Source organism: Bidens hawaiensis, unplaced genomic scaffold (genome assembly GCF_021521415.1).
Source record: "Bidens hawaiensis isolate Kalapana, Puna unplaced genomic scaffold, B.hawaiensis_p1.1 tig00012643_1, whole genome shotgun sequence".
NCBI lineage: Eukaryota > Viridiplantae > Streptophyta > Magnoliopsida > Asterales > Asteraceae > Bidens > Bidens hawaiensis.
The window spans coordinates 263645-280892 of NW_027492044.1; positions in this window are offsets into that span (position 1 = coordinate 263645).

Consider the following 17248-nt stretch of genomic DNA (forward strand, 5'->3'; position numbering starts at 1 on the left):
GGAATGAGCTATGTATTATAGATTTATAGTTTTGAGTAAAAAGAATGAAATTGTTTTATTAAAAAAACAAACAATGTATACATATATAATGGATTTGGGAAAGACACAAACTTGGGCCAATTGAGCTACTACTGAAGTTAACGCCAATTCAAGGAAATCACACACACACACTGGTTAAATTCTCATTATTATAACCACATACTTTTTTTCATTCCCAAATTAATATACGAGTCCTAGAACTAGAATCCTCAAATTAGAATTAAAATCATGCATTAATTACCCGAAGTAGAAGTAGCGATGAACTGATGGTGAAAAGATTGGCGGAGTTTCGGTTCTTCAAAGGTGAGACTTGGGACAAAATTAGAGTAAAATTGAGAATGTGATATGATGCGAAGATCAACTAACACGTTTGGAACTATAAACGGAACTATTTCAATGATAATAACGTGTCTTAATTGCTTTCGGTTTGAAGCATCAATTACAAGAATCGCCATGAATGGAATGATTTAAATGATATATAAAACGGCTCCGGTAAGGTAGCCGGAAGAAAAACGGTGATGTATAAAAGCGTTTAGTATGATGTTTTAGAATTTGACAGAACTAGTCCTTGTAGTTTGGGATAGTTTGAAACACCATAAAAATAAATAAAAACAAATGCTCATATAAAAGGGTCGATCTATGCAACCAAGTAATAACTTTAAATTAAAAAAGAAAACATACAAACCTGAGCCATGTAAGACCCCGTTCTCGGTAGCCCTATTTTAGCGTTGGATTTACTCATAAACACAGTTCTTACAAAACAGAGTTATTAAAATTTTCGCGGAATATAAACTATTAATTATTCGTTACAAAACATTTAATCTTTTCTTTAAAACCATAACATAAGACATCATAGTTAAAACATCGTTTCTTCTATCTTCATATGCCAGCCGTTCAATCCATGCCATGTGTCATCCTCATGCCTTCTCGATAAACATATATACTTGCGTGCATACTAAAAGTCAGCTACGCTGAGTGAGTTCTAGTTAATCAGGCGACAGACAATACATACACATATCTTACATATATACATATCTTAACCTTGGATAAATATCCATAAGAGGACGTCACATAATATCTATTTAAAGAACTATTACTATTATCATACTGTCTATATTCTCCATAGAAGGACACTCCATATATATATTCTCCATAGAAGGAACATCCTATATACTTCCATAGAAGGAACACTATGCTTTCCATTTAAGGAACACTAGGCTTTCCATCAAAGGAACACTGGGCTTTCCATTAAAGGATCACTATGCTTTCCATTAAAGGAACACTGAGCTTTCCATTAAAGGAACACTATACTTTCCATTTAAGGAACACTCTATATATTATCCGTAGAGGGAACTCTATATATAAGCTATCATTTAATATCCATATAAGGAGACAATCATCGCTATTCTTGGCAATACATGCAATATCCGAAGATTGTTCACGTACCGACAATTAATCATCCCTGCATTACATACAATATCCGTATCTTTATTTATAACCTAACGGTACATGCAATATCCGAAGATCGTTCATGTACCGACAAGCAATCAATCGTATCTAACACACATATCATACATGGCATACACTTACCATTTAAGTTAAGTGTATTAAATGTCACATCGAGTATGCACACAGCCCCGAAAATATAACAAGGAAGTGGGGCTAGAAACTCACCTGAACTCGGTACTTCTTCCGTTAATGGTTACTCCTTTCTTGACTGTGCACGGCTAGCTGTATAACAATTATGCGTATTGATTACTATCACTTTCCATATCGCGTTTCTAGTTTAATTATTACCCTCAACGAACGGGGGGTCCGGAGGCAGCGCCCCTGGCAGCGGGGTCTAGGGGCGGCAGCCCCTAGCAGGGTCCAAGGGGCAGAGCCCCTGGTTGGGGTCGAGCTACCAGGTCAGCTTGGAAAAATTTTATTTACCACAGTCTTAACACATTTTCCATTAGAAAATTAAATTATTATTTAATTCGCTAACTAAATCTCTATAACGAATTAAGCCTGATTCGTGGTCTAATTCGCTATTCTGATTTGTTATCTCATTATAACTTGATTCTCCGTCTGGTTCGTTATCCTCACATAACGAGTTGGCAAGTAACGAATCACCTGATTCGTTATGCTAATTCGTTATCTGAACATCATCTGATTCGTTACCTTAGCATAGCGATTGAGCATATAACGAATTTCCTGATTTGTTATCTTATCTAACGAATGGATAGATAACGAACTAGGAGCTCATTCGTTATCAAGTCTCACGAATTGGGTCCCATTCGTTATCAACGCGTAACGAATTAGTCAATCATAACGAATCACCTCTGCTCTTATCCAGACTTTGACTACAGGGTCAAAGTCAAAATCACCAAGAACGTAAACAGTCAACCTATCTCAGATCTACAATTAAATCTTCGTTTCTTAACGAAATAACATGATTTAGGTACCGTTGGAATCGCCTATGCAGCGCCTACAACCCCCAAGGGTCCAATCATCCAGATATTCGTGTTTGTAGAGTGCGATTTAAGCATCTATAATACGGGTTATTTAGTTAACAATTAACCTATCAAACGTTAATCAATTTCAGTAAGTTTGGCTTTGTTTGATTCGTTTTTACCATACTAAAACAGATCTATGATTTCCCAAACCAAACTGAACCTATATGAACGATTTCTGAACATAAACATACCTTAAACGAGTCGTTCTACGAACATGAGCTGGTCTTGATGTTGTTTAGGTTTGACACGATGATCTAGCACCAACAAGCTCGGGTTTTCAACTTTGAATCTAGGCTCGGGTTAAAGGATGGTGTGTGTGTTTCTCAAGGTGTAGGCTATGGTGTAGTGATAGATAATAATGGAAAGGATTAGGGTTTAAGGGGTATTTATACTCCTTACGCCCATGGGCCTAAGGCCCATCTTTTCTTTTTGGTCCATAATTAATTCCATCTACTTAGCCTACTCGAACCATGTTATTATTACGTCATCATTTCTCTACCAATTTTAGTAAACTTTTCCATCGTTAACGAATAATACATTATATATTATTCTTGGAAATTTCGGGATGTTACAAGCCAGGTAGTTTGTGTTATCCACATGACTTAAAATAGGTTGACGAAAGATACCTTGTGGTATCTTATATTAGTAATTTTGCACCATCTCTCCACTTAACTCTTGAGGACGCTAGGTGAATATAAATGTTGCACTTCGTCGTTTCGAAGGCTTGGTCCGGGTCAGAACAATTAGACCATATGTCTAAATTTGATAGAATTCATGTTATTGCATATAGAAGTAATCAACACATGTTGTTAGTTAACAGTGTTGTAAATAAAGCTTCTGTCATTCTAATTATAAGTCGTTACGTGTTTTTATTTCTTTGGGTTAAACTTGGTAAAGGCATATATTGTTGGTTTTGTACTTGCTACTGACCTTATTATCTTATGTTGCTCAATCAAACATTTGTATACGTAGTTCGCTATTATATTAACACATAAAGTTTAATCGACTTTGTGTATCCCTCCATTCTACAACATATCAAAAATCAATATTTCTTTGGTGAAAGAGCCATACTTGCACCAATAAACGATGTTGTTATGAAATCAATGATTGATTGCTTCAACAACATTTATATTCACCTAGCGTCATCAAGAGTAAAGTGTAGAGATTGTGCAAAACTATTAATATAAGAACCACAAGGTATCTTTCATCAACCTATTTTAAGTAATATGGATAACTGAAACTGACCTGGCTCAGGTTTGTATGTTTTCCTTTTTAGTTTAAAATTATTACTTGGTTGCATAAATTGATGACTTTTATATGAGCATTTGTTTTTATTTACTTTTTATGGTGTTTCAAACTATTCCCAAACTACAAGGACTAGTTCTGTCAAATTCTAAAACATCAAATTAGACGCTTTTATACATCACCGTTTTTCTTACGGCTACCCTACCAGAGCCGTTTTATATATCATTGAAATCGTTCCATTCATGACAATGCTTGTAGCCAATGCTTCAAACCGAAAGCAATTAAGAAACGTTATTATCATTGAAATTGTTCCGTTTATAGTTCCATATGCGTTAGTTGATCTTCACATCATACCACATTCTCAATTTCACTCTAATTTTGTCAAATTCTCACCTTTGACGAACCGGAACTCCGCCAAACTTTTCATCATCAGTTCATCGCTACTTCTACTTCGCTTAATTGATGCATATATTTAATTCTAATTTGAGGATTCTAGTTCTAGGGCTCGTATTAATTTGGGGATGAAAAAAAGTATGTGGTTATAATAATCAGAATTTAACCGGTATGTGTGTGTGGGATTTCCTTGAATTGACGTTAACTTCAGTACTAGCTGAGTCGGCCCAAGTTTGAGTCTTTCCCAAACCCTTTATATATGTATACATTGTTTGTTTTTTTTATTAAAACAATTTCATTCTTTTTATTTAAAACTACAAATCTATAATACATTACTCATAACCACATTCCCATCTCACACACTCATCACCTCTCTCTTAATCGTGTTTTTCAAACTTCAATTAGGTCGGAATCTATCGTCGGAGTTGCAGCTGGAATTCATCACATTCTTCCAGATAATTACTACGAGTACTAGGCGATTAAGGCCTCGAGAAAAAACCATAAACAAAGTTCATGAATCGGTAGCGACCAAACGAAATAAGAGAAAGAGAAAGGAAACAGATGAATCTAAAAAAAATTTGCACGTTTAAGACATTTAGTTAAACAAGTTAACTTGAAACAAGCCATTCTTCGTTCTTATTCGGGCTGTCCGAAACAGTAATAAGACCGGACAATGAGCTTGAACGGGCCAATCCATATATTAGTTACTACAAATCGGAAATAAGATATTTATTCAAACGGATTGATGCATCATGTGAGGAAGGAAGGATTCCAGAATCGTTATATGATGCTGAAGGAAAAATCGACAGTAAAGAGGTATGACATTTTTTCACCATAACCTTGGTCTCTTATTCATTCTACTTTGACATTAATTGCATTTTATTTTGGCAGATATTCTGTGCAAAATGTTCAAAGAAAAAAGTCTCACTTGAGAATGATGGTTCTCAAGTGAACGTGGATTCCATCAATTTTGTTTAGATTCATCTATATTGAAAGGTAGTATCTCAATTTTCACATGTTTACCTACAAACTAACTGCTTATTTGTCTTTTTATCTAGCGGGTCAAATGAGTTAATGTTATTGGTTTTTATATGTAGTTTCTCCCGGTGATCAAGGGTGGTTTTGCCCTGCTTGTGAGCTTGTGATTTGAAGGGTGAGTGTCTTGGTATACTTAATCGTGGTTTGGGGACTGATCTTTTTATTGAAGATAGGTATCCAAACCTACTATAGTTTTGTTCTGAAATCTCATATTAGTTTTTTTTAGTGCAAAAGGATTTTTTTAGAAACTGCAGGCATTCCGAACAAGACAACATGGTCTACGAGATAATGGTTAACAAAGGTACAAGGGAGGTGTCAAAGATACAAAATGGAACGTCGAGGTGTCAAGAATTTGATCTGACGTTAACAAGAGTATCATTATGTGAAGAATTTAGTGTTTTGTAACCGAGTGCTACCATTAAAAGACACCATTTGATCCAGTTTCAACTTGGTTGACCCATTTGGCCCGTTACCATTTCGACTAATCCTTCTTTTGCTTTCCCCATTTTACATTATTCTTTTCTCATACGAATGGCTACCAATTAGCTCTAAATAATTATTTACAACGAGTACTAGCCAAACACAAAGAACTTGTTACGGGAACTTGTGTAGTTTGATGTCTTTAATATTTAAATATAAACTAATATAATTGTAATAATTAACAAAATCATGTGTATGAAAAAAAAAATAACAGAGGTTTTATATTTTGTTTGACATTTAGTATGTATTGTATTATGTAGCAAAACCAAAACATACTCATATTATTATAGACATAAATGGTATCATGTATAGATATCGAGGTGATTTTTATGTATACGACTGTGTGCCTGTAAATTGTAATGTTTGGAGTTTGCAATGTGTGTTTACATTCATGCCACAAATGTTCTCGCAGGGGGCAAATATTCTTGTAATGACGGATAAGTTTGGTGTGCAGATATTGTAATGACGGATAAGTTAGTTACATATAACATGGAAGATCAAAGCATCGGATGGAGATGTACCGACTATAATTGTAAGTGTACCATGTCTTCTATTCGTACGGGTCAACAAGTCAAACCCAACCGGTATGCATGGGTTGACCTGCAAAAATATTATTGCGTTGACTTATTATCTGACTCTTTGTTGTTTTTTTCAGGCTCGGCGAGTATTGAAGAGAGTGGTATGGTGTACGAGGTTGGTGCTGGGCGGGTTCAAGTCGTGCAAATGTGTCGGTTTTTCCGTTGTTGGTGTCAATAATAGTAATATAAATGATAAAAACAATCAAGTACGCATCAAATATTTTTTGTTATTTAAAGTAATGGAAATCCAAATAACTCTACACTCTTGCAAAACATTTAGCACATTAAAGTTCCCGATAAATTAATAAAATGTAACACTTAAATTATAACCAATATTAAGTTTTTCTATTTTTTTTGTTTTTGTTTTTGGTTCTCAGCCAGTAATTTGGTTGTGAGCAAATATCAAAACCATAAATCGAACCATTAACCAAAATTAACTATAATTGAATAAAACTAACAATTATGGTTAAGTGAATTTGATTAACCAATCATTCGGTTCGGAAGGATCAAAACCTGCTATTTCATTCAGGGCCATCGAACTGGTCCAATCAACAACCAAAGTTGTATGCATATATGAACATAAAGTAACCGTCGGGGATCATTCAATACAACGGTATGAACACAATACCAAGACAAACTAATGGAAATACCTCTTTATGAAAGAAAAAAGATACTATGTAACTTTATTGCATTGAAAAAAACTATACTATGATTAACGTGTCTTTGTCAATCAACTTTAAATGAAACCGAATCTTGTATGTTTATGCTTTTATAAACTTTATACCTCCATTTTTAGCTCCAAATACTTAAATTTATGACACAACGGTCTATAACACAAATTGTAACACCATAAAAAAACTCGATTATGGTTTTGGTTATGCCCTCATAACCAAACCAACTTTTCACGCCCCTACTGATTTCAAACTAATGCACAAGATGACATCAAAAGTATAGGTATGCCCACAAACACAAAATGCATATAAACCATGAAACTATTGTTTTTACATGAGTTGACCAAAAAAATCATGGTTATATGAAGGTATCCAATATGCCATAATCCTTATTATAATCCACCAACAGAAACCGAAACACAACATACATGAAGAAACTAACTACTGTTTATTGTATGTGTTCATGATAGAAACCTGGTTCGGGTTAATACCCATAATGCCAAATGGGTCAAGTCAATTAAAAAACATATTCGGTTTCCCGCCTATCATTTAATTTAAAGAGTATTCAAAGAAGAGTTGAATTCAGAGGCTTAATTTGAGGAGTCAAATGCTAAAGTAATGGAGAAGTTTCAACACTCATTTAGACTAAATAGGCCCAGTGTCACATCTTTAAAAATGTCAATGTTTATTATTATCTAAGTATTGGGTTTTCTATAACCTTGTATAGGAGACTTCCCATCTCGATTTGGGTCATCGGAGGCCTCACATCTCGAATTGGGTTATTATGTTTCAGTAATTGAATCATTTATTTGAGTCCAGATTCTAGACTCATCAGTTCATCTGTGTGTATTTCAACAACTGCAGAACGCGGCTACAGATTTCGTCCGTCCTATTGTTTTCTCTATATTGAAATTAAAATATACTGAACATATGAATGATGAAATTAAATAAAGTGTTTTAAAGAAATGGTTGACTCTAGGAAGTGTGCATGAAAGTAAAATAAGAGTTTTTAAAAAACAGATTTTTTTGTTCGGTTTCAGTTGTGCTATTTAAGACCCAAATTCATTAACTCGGGCCACTTTTTGCTCAAAAACCAAAAAAAAAAAAAAACACGAAATAGAACGGTTTTGAAAAACCAGTTTAAGCCCGAAGCCAACCCATGCACACACATATGAAAGTCATTTAAAAAAGTATCGTTTATGGCATAGAACTTTTAAAATTTTAATGTAACATACAAAATCTAATCTTGACCCGTTTAGCGGATATAGAAAGCGAAGTTGTTTGAATTAGTACCTAGAGATGTAGATAAGCCTAATTTTTCTAGTATATCTTTCTTGACCTGCAAAATAAACCATAATGTTTACAGTCTTTCAAATCCCAGGCTTTTGCCAATAAAATTACATGACAGAAAGTGAATCAAAAGGCTAAATAAAATAAAAATATAAACAATTACAAACCCGCCATCGGTTGTCTGCAAAAACGGATATCTCACGAACTTTACTTCCCAACTGGGATTTTGAGATATTTGGAAACTCCCGTGTGGGCAAGAAAATATTAACATATCCATATACTTTGGATACATCTTTTTTTTTTGAAATATTTGTTAATAAAGTAGGTTTGTATCGGTTTTGTGAATTTTAATCAACATAAAGGATTAAATGTGTGTTAATTGGTGAGTAGTGAGTTGAAATTTAATCGGCGGATAAAGAAATTCTCAAATTAAGACCACTAAGTTGTCGTCAACTAATTGTAAAAAGGGTAAAGTGGTGGGCATAAGTGATTTTATTGTGCACATGCATACTGCATATGCATATATATTGGATCAATGGTGTTATTAATTACCTGGTACTTAATTTCTAGAAATAAAAACTTTTTATTTGGTACCATTCATCCATCAAATTTCACCGAGTGCATCTACTTAGTACCATCAATGACTCCTTGGCTTATGGTGATTTGTCAAACCAGTCTGCTTTGACTCTAGTTTTTCTAAATCTTTTTGTCTGAGATGGGGTAGGTGTAGCCGTGATTTTTGAACTTAAAGCGCTTAATGCAGTTGGGGGCTTGATAGGCTGGTGGCTGGGTTTAAGTGGACAACAATATCGGCAATCGCGGTTTTTACGTTTATCAATACTTAAAAGATAACCTATATGTTTTAAAGATCCGTTTTGAATTATGATTCCATTGCAAAATACCTTTTCCAGAGACGAAAAAGATTTAAGTGTGGGAATATGTGATATGGTCTAAAATATACATAAAATTATATACAAATTTCCTACACTTGCGAGTTGTTTTGAATTAGTTTTGTTATATATTTGTCTCAATTGGTTTATATTTAGATTTTATAAGTCTAATGAGACAACAAGTTGAAATGGCTTAATCAATTCAACATAATAAAAAGATAAAATAATCATAATCAAAAGATGTTATTATTGTTGCATAAGTGAACAAATCATGAGAACAATTTAGTATGTTATTGCTTTTATTTATATTACTTACTATGTTTATTAATAAATGAATGGTATGTTTTAGGAAACGAGTGAAGCATCAAGAGTGGGCCAAGATGTTAGCTTTTATGGGCCAATAAGGTTAAACATAAGAAAACGTTGAATGAGATAAAAGGGGACACATGTGAGCCGCCAAAAGGAGGAGAGGGTTTTTATACCCTACTGTTGTCATGTGGTGACACGAAGCCCCCCCCCTTTATTCGGCCATTGTTAATTCAAAAAGCACAAGCAAGCATGCTGGTCTAATATACCACGACCAAGAATTAAAAAAGAAACAAGCAGGCAGGAGAATTAGTTTATAGTTTAAGCTACCAGGTACAACTCAATTACTTTAAGCTTACTAGCTAGTAGCTCAATTAATTTTATTTCTTTTAACGATGAACTGCAATATATATTTTATCTTTGTTTCATTTGTAATTATGATTGGCTAAATTTTATACTGCCTGGGGTTGGATGAATACTTTTTAGACTCGTTTTATTTTCGGTCTTGGATTATTTATTGATTGGTTCATGCTTTGGTAAAGTTTTTGTTTTATTTGGTTGTGATGCATATGCGTATTTGGTATTAATTTATGATCAATTTATTGTTCCTTATGTGTCTTTGTGAATTCCTATCATGTATGGATGCATATTAGACTGTTTACTGTGTGTTTACAACTAGTTATGGCTAATTGTTAACATATTCCATAGGAACGGTAATTGAGAGTTTAGAGATACCTTATATTCTGCCACTTGAGAGACGGGGAGGTAATTAAGTGTCGACTGTTTTGGTCTTTTGCGGGTTTGGATAGTGATTCCACTGGAGTGAGTTACCCTAGATTCCTTTATATTCTTACATATCCAAATTATAACCGAATTCAATAGAATACCCTTTTACGCCTTAGGGTATATTGTGATTAGAGAGACCGGGAGGTGATTTAATCTTTGGGTACCTTAGCATAGTTGGGTAAGGTGAGACCGGGAGGTGATCCGAACCATTAAACCGTTGAGCTTTACATGATATTTAGGGTTCTTAGGTATTGTTGGTGAGACCGAGAGGTGATCTAGCATACTTTAGTTATTCTTTAGGTTTCATATTTTTACATAACGGTTACCAATCATAAATCCAACTCCGAGAGTTTACAAGCTGACTAGTAGAATTCCTTGCCTAGGTAGTTGTTTCCCCTATTTGTGTTCCGGTCCGATTTGCTCGTGTCTAGTTTATGTGTCAGTTTTAATTTAAATATCACTTAGTTTATATTTAATAATTAAAAAAACACAAAAATCAATTAAATTCATTTATCTAAGTTATTAGTCAAATTCTAGTTTAGGTGTCGCTAGTGTCCTTTGGGTTCGATATTTGGACTTCATTAGGCTTTACTACAGTCGATAGGTACACTTGCATCTCTAGTGGTCTAGCATTAGGATAGTCTAGGTTTATAAAATTAAAACTAGAGTGTCTAGGTTAGGTTAATATTTTTATAGACCGCGTTTTGCGCATCAGTTATCCATATTACTTAAAACAGGTTGATGAAAGATACCTTGTGGTATCTTATATTAGCATTTTGCACCATCTCTACACTTCACTCTTGAGGACGCTAGGTGAATATAAATGTTGATGTAACAATCAATCATTGATTTCATGAACAACATCGTTTATTGGTGCAAGTATGGCTTTTTCACCGAAGAAATATTGATTTTTGATATGTTATAGAATGGAGGGATACACAAAGTCGATTAAACTTTATGGGTTAATATAATAGTGAACTATGTATACAAATGTTTGATTAAGCAACATAAGATAATAAGGTTAGTAGCAAGTACAAAACTAACAATATATGTCTTTACCAAGTTTAACCTAAAGATATAAAAAAGCATGTAACAACGACTTATAATTAGAATGACATAAGCTTTATTTACAACACTGTTAACTAACAACATGCGTTGATTTAATTCTATTTGCAATAACATGAATTCTATCAAATTTTAAAAATGAAATCCTAAAATTCACAATTCCCTAAATATCTCATTATGGGTAATAATGTAATATTATGATAATCTTATATATGGTAATATATTTACTGCATATATTATGGTAATCTTAATCTTATATATATATATATAAACGAAACAGTTATTGCTCCCTACATTATCTCTAGATTTTTATATTTGTAAATGAAGGTTTCTCAAGCATTTAACCTGAATTCACGGTTATGGGTCTCACCAAACCCACATAGCCATTAAACGAGTTATAACATCTCATTATTTTAAAAATTAATCTCACCAAATATTTAATATGAAAATCATATATAATTAATAGGGATATACTAAAAACTAATAACCGTTTTTTTATAAATAAATATATTATTTATAATTAAGAAACAATTTAATAGTAAAAAAATAGCGGGTCACGAGTCTCACCAAACCCGATAGCTTTTAAACCGAGTTATAACATCTCACTTATTTGTGAAACCCTTTCATCATGAAATCTTGCGTATTATTAACCTACTTATAATAAATAAAATTAAAATCTAAAAAATATATATAAATATTATAAACGAATAATGTAAAATAACCCGTAGATAAAACCTAGTTCTAATATATATATATATATATATATATATATATATATATATATATATTAGTCACTATAATTGTAAATTATATATTAGTATATAATATTGTTATCGGTAAGATATTAAAAATAAAAGATTTTGATAAAAGTAATATTTCCATGATTGTTTCGTATTAAAAATAAAAGATTTAGCAACCTATGACAACCTTAGGTGAGTCAGAGTCACCCGGTGTAACTATGGACTGGGTACCAAAGTCTAACTAATCTCGCACATCGTGCAGGAACAGCTATGGAGGAATATCATCAGACCTTGGTATGTTGATCGTGGCTGTTCCAGGCACATGACAGGAGACATTTCCCCGCTACACGGCATTTAAATTTTTAATGGTGGGTATGTGTCCTTTGCAGGAGGAGAAAAGGGGAAGATTACGCAGAAGGGTACTGTAAATAACGGTGTTCTAAAATTCGAAAATGTTAATTTTGCTCTAGAGCTGAAGCACAGTTTGTTAAGCGTGTCACAAATCTGTGATAAAGATTTTCAACTCATTTTACTAAGAAAGAGTGTTTGATTTTGAAACTTGGTATTATACCAGAAGACTGGATTCTTATTCAATCACAAAGAAAATATAATACTTATGTGATCGACATGAACAAAAATGTTCCTGATGAAATAACCTGCCTATTTTCAAAAGTGTTAGAACAAAATGCCATGCTTTGGCATCGTCTTCTTGGTCATGCTAATATGAAAAACTTGAATTGTCTTGCTAAAAATGATTTGGTGTGTGGTTTACCTGTTAAAGAATTTGTTACTATTGAAAAATGTGTAGCTTGTGCATTGGGTAAACATCATCAAAAAACTCATAAGCCAAAATTGATTAATACCATTTCATTAGTTTTTCAATTGCTACATGTGGACCTTTTCGGTCCGGTTCAAGTTTTGAGTCTTTCTCGCAGCTCTTAATGTCTCATTATTACTGACGACTACTCACGTTTTACTTGGGTGTTTTTCTTGTCAAATAAGAGTGAAACTGCAGAACTGATCAAAAGGTTTGTAGTGATTATGGAAAATCAGCTGAATCTAAAGCTAAAGGGAATTCGTTGTGACGATGGTACGGAATTCAAGAATGCTTCATTGAATTATTTTTGTTCAGAAAGGGGGATGCTTCGTCATTACAGTTCAGCTCGCACACCACAACAGAATGGTGTGGCTGAAAGGAGAAACAAGACTCTTATCAAGGCAGCGAGGACCATGTTGTGTAATTCTAAACCACCATTATTCTTTTGGGCAGAAGCTATTAATACGGCATGCTATGTTCAGAATCTGGTGATAATCAACAACTCTCAAATGAAAACTCCATATGAGATTGTCTATGGTCATAAGCCCACAGTGGCACATTTCAGAGCGTTTGGATGCCCGTGTACTCTACTGAATATCGAGTCAACTCCAAAATTCGGGGCCATAGCTGATGATTGTTATTTTGTTGGTTATGCTGGTCATACGGCCTACAGAGTCTACAATAAGTCAACCAAGCAGATTTTGGAATCATATGATGTTCGTTTGTTGGAAGAAAACGAGACCGATGCCCGTGTTGGTCATGACTGGCTGTTCGATTACAATGAACTCTTCAAACCGTTCAATGTACTTCCTGTTATCAACACAGAAACTTCATGTGGTGCTACCATAGATGCTGATAAAGAAAGCCCACATGCGGTATCTCACATATCTCCAATTCTGGATGACGATCTCACAGAACCACTTGATGTCACTCCGCCCGTCTCCGTCAAACAACCAGAAGAAGAAGTTACTTAAACTGTGTCCTCAACTTCTTCAGAAAATGCTCCAACAGTTGAGGGGGAGAGTCCTATTCGTCAAAGTTTCGGAAGCACTCTGTTTTCAGATATCATTCCCAATGTATGCGTTGCCAGCACTTCGTACTCGCATAGTACGACGGCTTCTGGATGGAAGAATTCCCTCACTGAGACTGATGAAAATCTATCAAACTTACCTTTTGCAGGAGCTATTCCCGAACAACCGATTCCATCAAGAACTCAACGAAATCATCCAATTGAGAATGTCATAGGTTCTCTTGAAACAGGAGTGTCCACCACAAGTCAGACAGGACACATAAACAGTTGCTTGTTTCCTGTTTTATCTCCCAAATTGAGCCAAATTTGGTGGAAATGGCTCTTCAAGAACCAAGTTGGGTGGACGCTATGCATGAAGAGTTAAATTAGTTTGACAAATTGAAGGTATGGAGATTGGTTGAGCTGCCGGCGGGAAAGAAAGCACTAGATACGAGATGGGTTTTCCGAAACAAGCAAGATGACACGGGAGTTATTGTCAGAAACAAGGCACGGTTAGTCGTTAGTGGTTTTTAACAGGTTAAAGGTTTAGATTACACTGAAGTTTAAGCTCCCGTAGCTTGACTTGAGGCCATTCGGATTTTTCTGGCATATGCGTCATTCATGGGTTTCACAGTGTATCAGATGGATGTTAAGACCGAGTTTCTGTATGGCGAAGTTAAAGAAGAGATTTATGTGGATTAGCCACTGGGGTTTGTGGACTCTAAGAATACCACTCATGTCTACAAGTTAGATAAAGCGTTGTATGGGCTTCATCAGGCTCCTCGGGCATGGTATGCTACGTTGACCGCTCTTCTTCTAGGTCATAGTTATAAACGAGGGACCATTGATCAAACTCTGTTCCTTAAAACTGTTGGGAAAGATTTGATTCTGGTTCAGATTTACGTGGATGACATTATTTTTGGGTCTGCTAATGTTGCGTTGTGCTCTGAATTTGAAGCAATGATGAAGAAGAGGTTTGAGATGAGATCGTTGGGAGAAATGACAACGTTTTTAGGGTTGCAGGTTCGTTAGAGTTTGACGGGAATTTTGCTGCATCAAGGAAAGTATGTTGAAGATATGCTAGCTAAATTTGAATTTCAAGATTCCAAGAATGCTACCACTCCTATGGCGGAAAGGCCTCTCATGTCGTCTAATCCTGAAGGGAGTCCCGTAGATCAAACGTATTATCAATCGATGATCGGGTTCCTGATGTATCTCACCGCCAGTCATCCGGATATCATGTTCGCAGTCTGCCAATGTGCTCATTTCTAGGCTAACCTTAAACTTTCTCATTTAATTGTTGTTAAACTTATTTTTAGATATCTAAAGGGACAACCGAAGTTAGGTCTTTGGTGTCTCAAAAACTCAGATTTTGATCTTTATGTTTTTGCTGATAGCAATTATGGTTGAGATGACATTGACATCAGCCGATAGTTCTTACAAACAGTATCTACATCAACTGCCGAGGCTGAATATGTTGTTGCATCAGCTTATTGTGCACATGTTATCTGGATGCAAAATCAACTGCTGGATTACGATTTTGAATTCCTTGACACTCCTATCTTTTGTGATAATGATGTTGCCATTGCAATTGTTAAAAATCCAGTTCAACACTCAAAAACCAAGCACATCGATATCAAAATACATTTTATTCGCGAATGTTACGACCAAAAATTGATTCATCTTGAACAAGTTAACACCTACAATAACGTGGCGGACTTATTCACAAAACCGGTCGAAACAACCAAATTTAATGTGCTTGTGAGTTTTCTTAAAATGCTTCGTTTCGAGGATTGAGTCTTTTTGAGAATAAATTTGTACATATTTTATAAATCTGCACATATTTAGGGGGAGAAAAATTAAAAAGACAAAAAGATAGAGTGTGTGTGTGTGTGTGTTTATTAAAAAATTATAAAAAAATTGTTTTTCCTCTCAGAGGTTACCTGTTTACTCTCGCTTAAAATTATGCCGACTGCTTCAGTTGGAAAGACATATACTTGTATATGTTTGCACCTGTCATCTATTCATAGATTCACGGGATAGCCATTCACCTAAAGATTGAAAGCATCTGGGGCGATTGTGATGCGGTTTTGTTTTCTTTAAAATTCTTTCATTCAAAATTATGTCGGTATTTCTGAGTTGGAGGGACATGTATTCTCATATGTGTTTGGTCCTTTTAACCACTTGTGGACATACGGGATAGCCATTTACCTGAAAACTAAGAGTGACCGGGGTGACTGAGTTTTAAAATTGTGTCTTTTGTAACTCTCTGGGAAGTGATATGATTTTTCAATTAACATCTTTATGAAGCTTCAAAACATTTTTCAAATGAAAATTGATCCAACCTTTGGAAAATGATAGAAAAATTGTTTCTGTGTGCCAAACGGGTGAAGTTATTAAGTTTAACAGGCTCTAGGACAGTCATTGATTTGTATGGTAGCTTTCCATGATGCGTAAGAGTTGAAGTGATATAAACTAAATTTGCTAAACTTAGTATGGAGAGTCATTTTGAATAAATGTGCATGTCTCCATATACATCTCTCCGAAGAATAGGCGGAAAAGCAATTACCCAGTCATACACGAGCCCGTTAGTGTCTTGATCACCTAAACATATTGTGCTATTTTGTTTAATTTAAAAAAAATTATATATATAAGGATGTATATGATTTGTGCTGTTAAAATTTTTTTTAAGTCTTTAAAGGGACAAACTAGATCTACAGGGGTGGGGCACTCAAGTAAGTCCTAAACACTCTGAATGAAAGGCATTTAAGTCCAACGTTCAACCTTGAAGCCTAAAATTTTGTCTGTATCTATAAAAATCCTTTGATCAAGCACTAGGGGGTTGGAGTCAAATTGGGGTGATATGGAGAAAGCCAAAATAAGCTTTGAGAAGAGATAGGACGCATCACATGTCCATAAGTGATGTCCATCTAAGATTTATGCCTAACTGAACCTAATCCATATCACTGATGCAATGAAAATCATGCTAAGTCTGTTATACCCGCTATCAACCTGTTTCTTTATGCCATAATAATGTTGGACATGAATCCATGTGAAAGTACCTCAATCAAAAAGATTCCATGTTCGGATCTTTTCATAAAGGCGGCGATTCTATCAAAACTGAAATTTGATCCCAAATTTGCTAAATTTCAAGAAGACCGGTGTTTCATGATATTCTCTTGTTTATTTTTCGTCTATTATTTTGTTCTTCTTTTGCTTAAATTTGGTATCATCTCGAACCTACTCTCCTCGAAACAATTTTTATAAAAGGGATAATTTTTTTTTAGCTAAAACATGTTTTTTTTTAAACTGGGCTGAACCTTTAATTGGGCTTTCTAATGTCTATTGGATAATGTATTCTTGGCTGAACTTCTGGCTTGGGCTTGTCCAGCTGTAACCACAT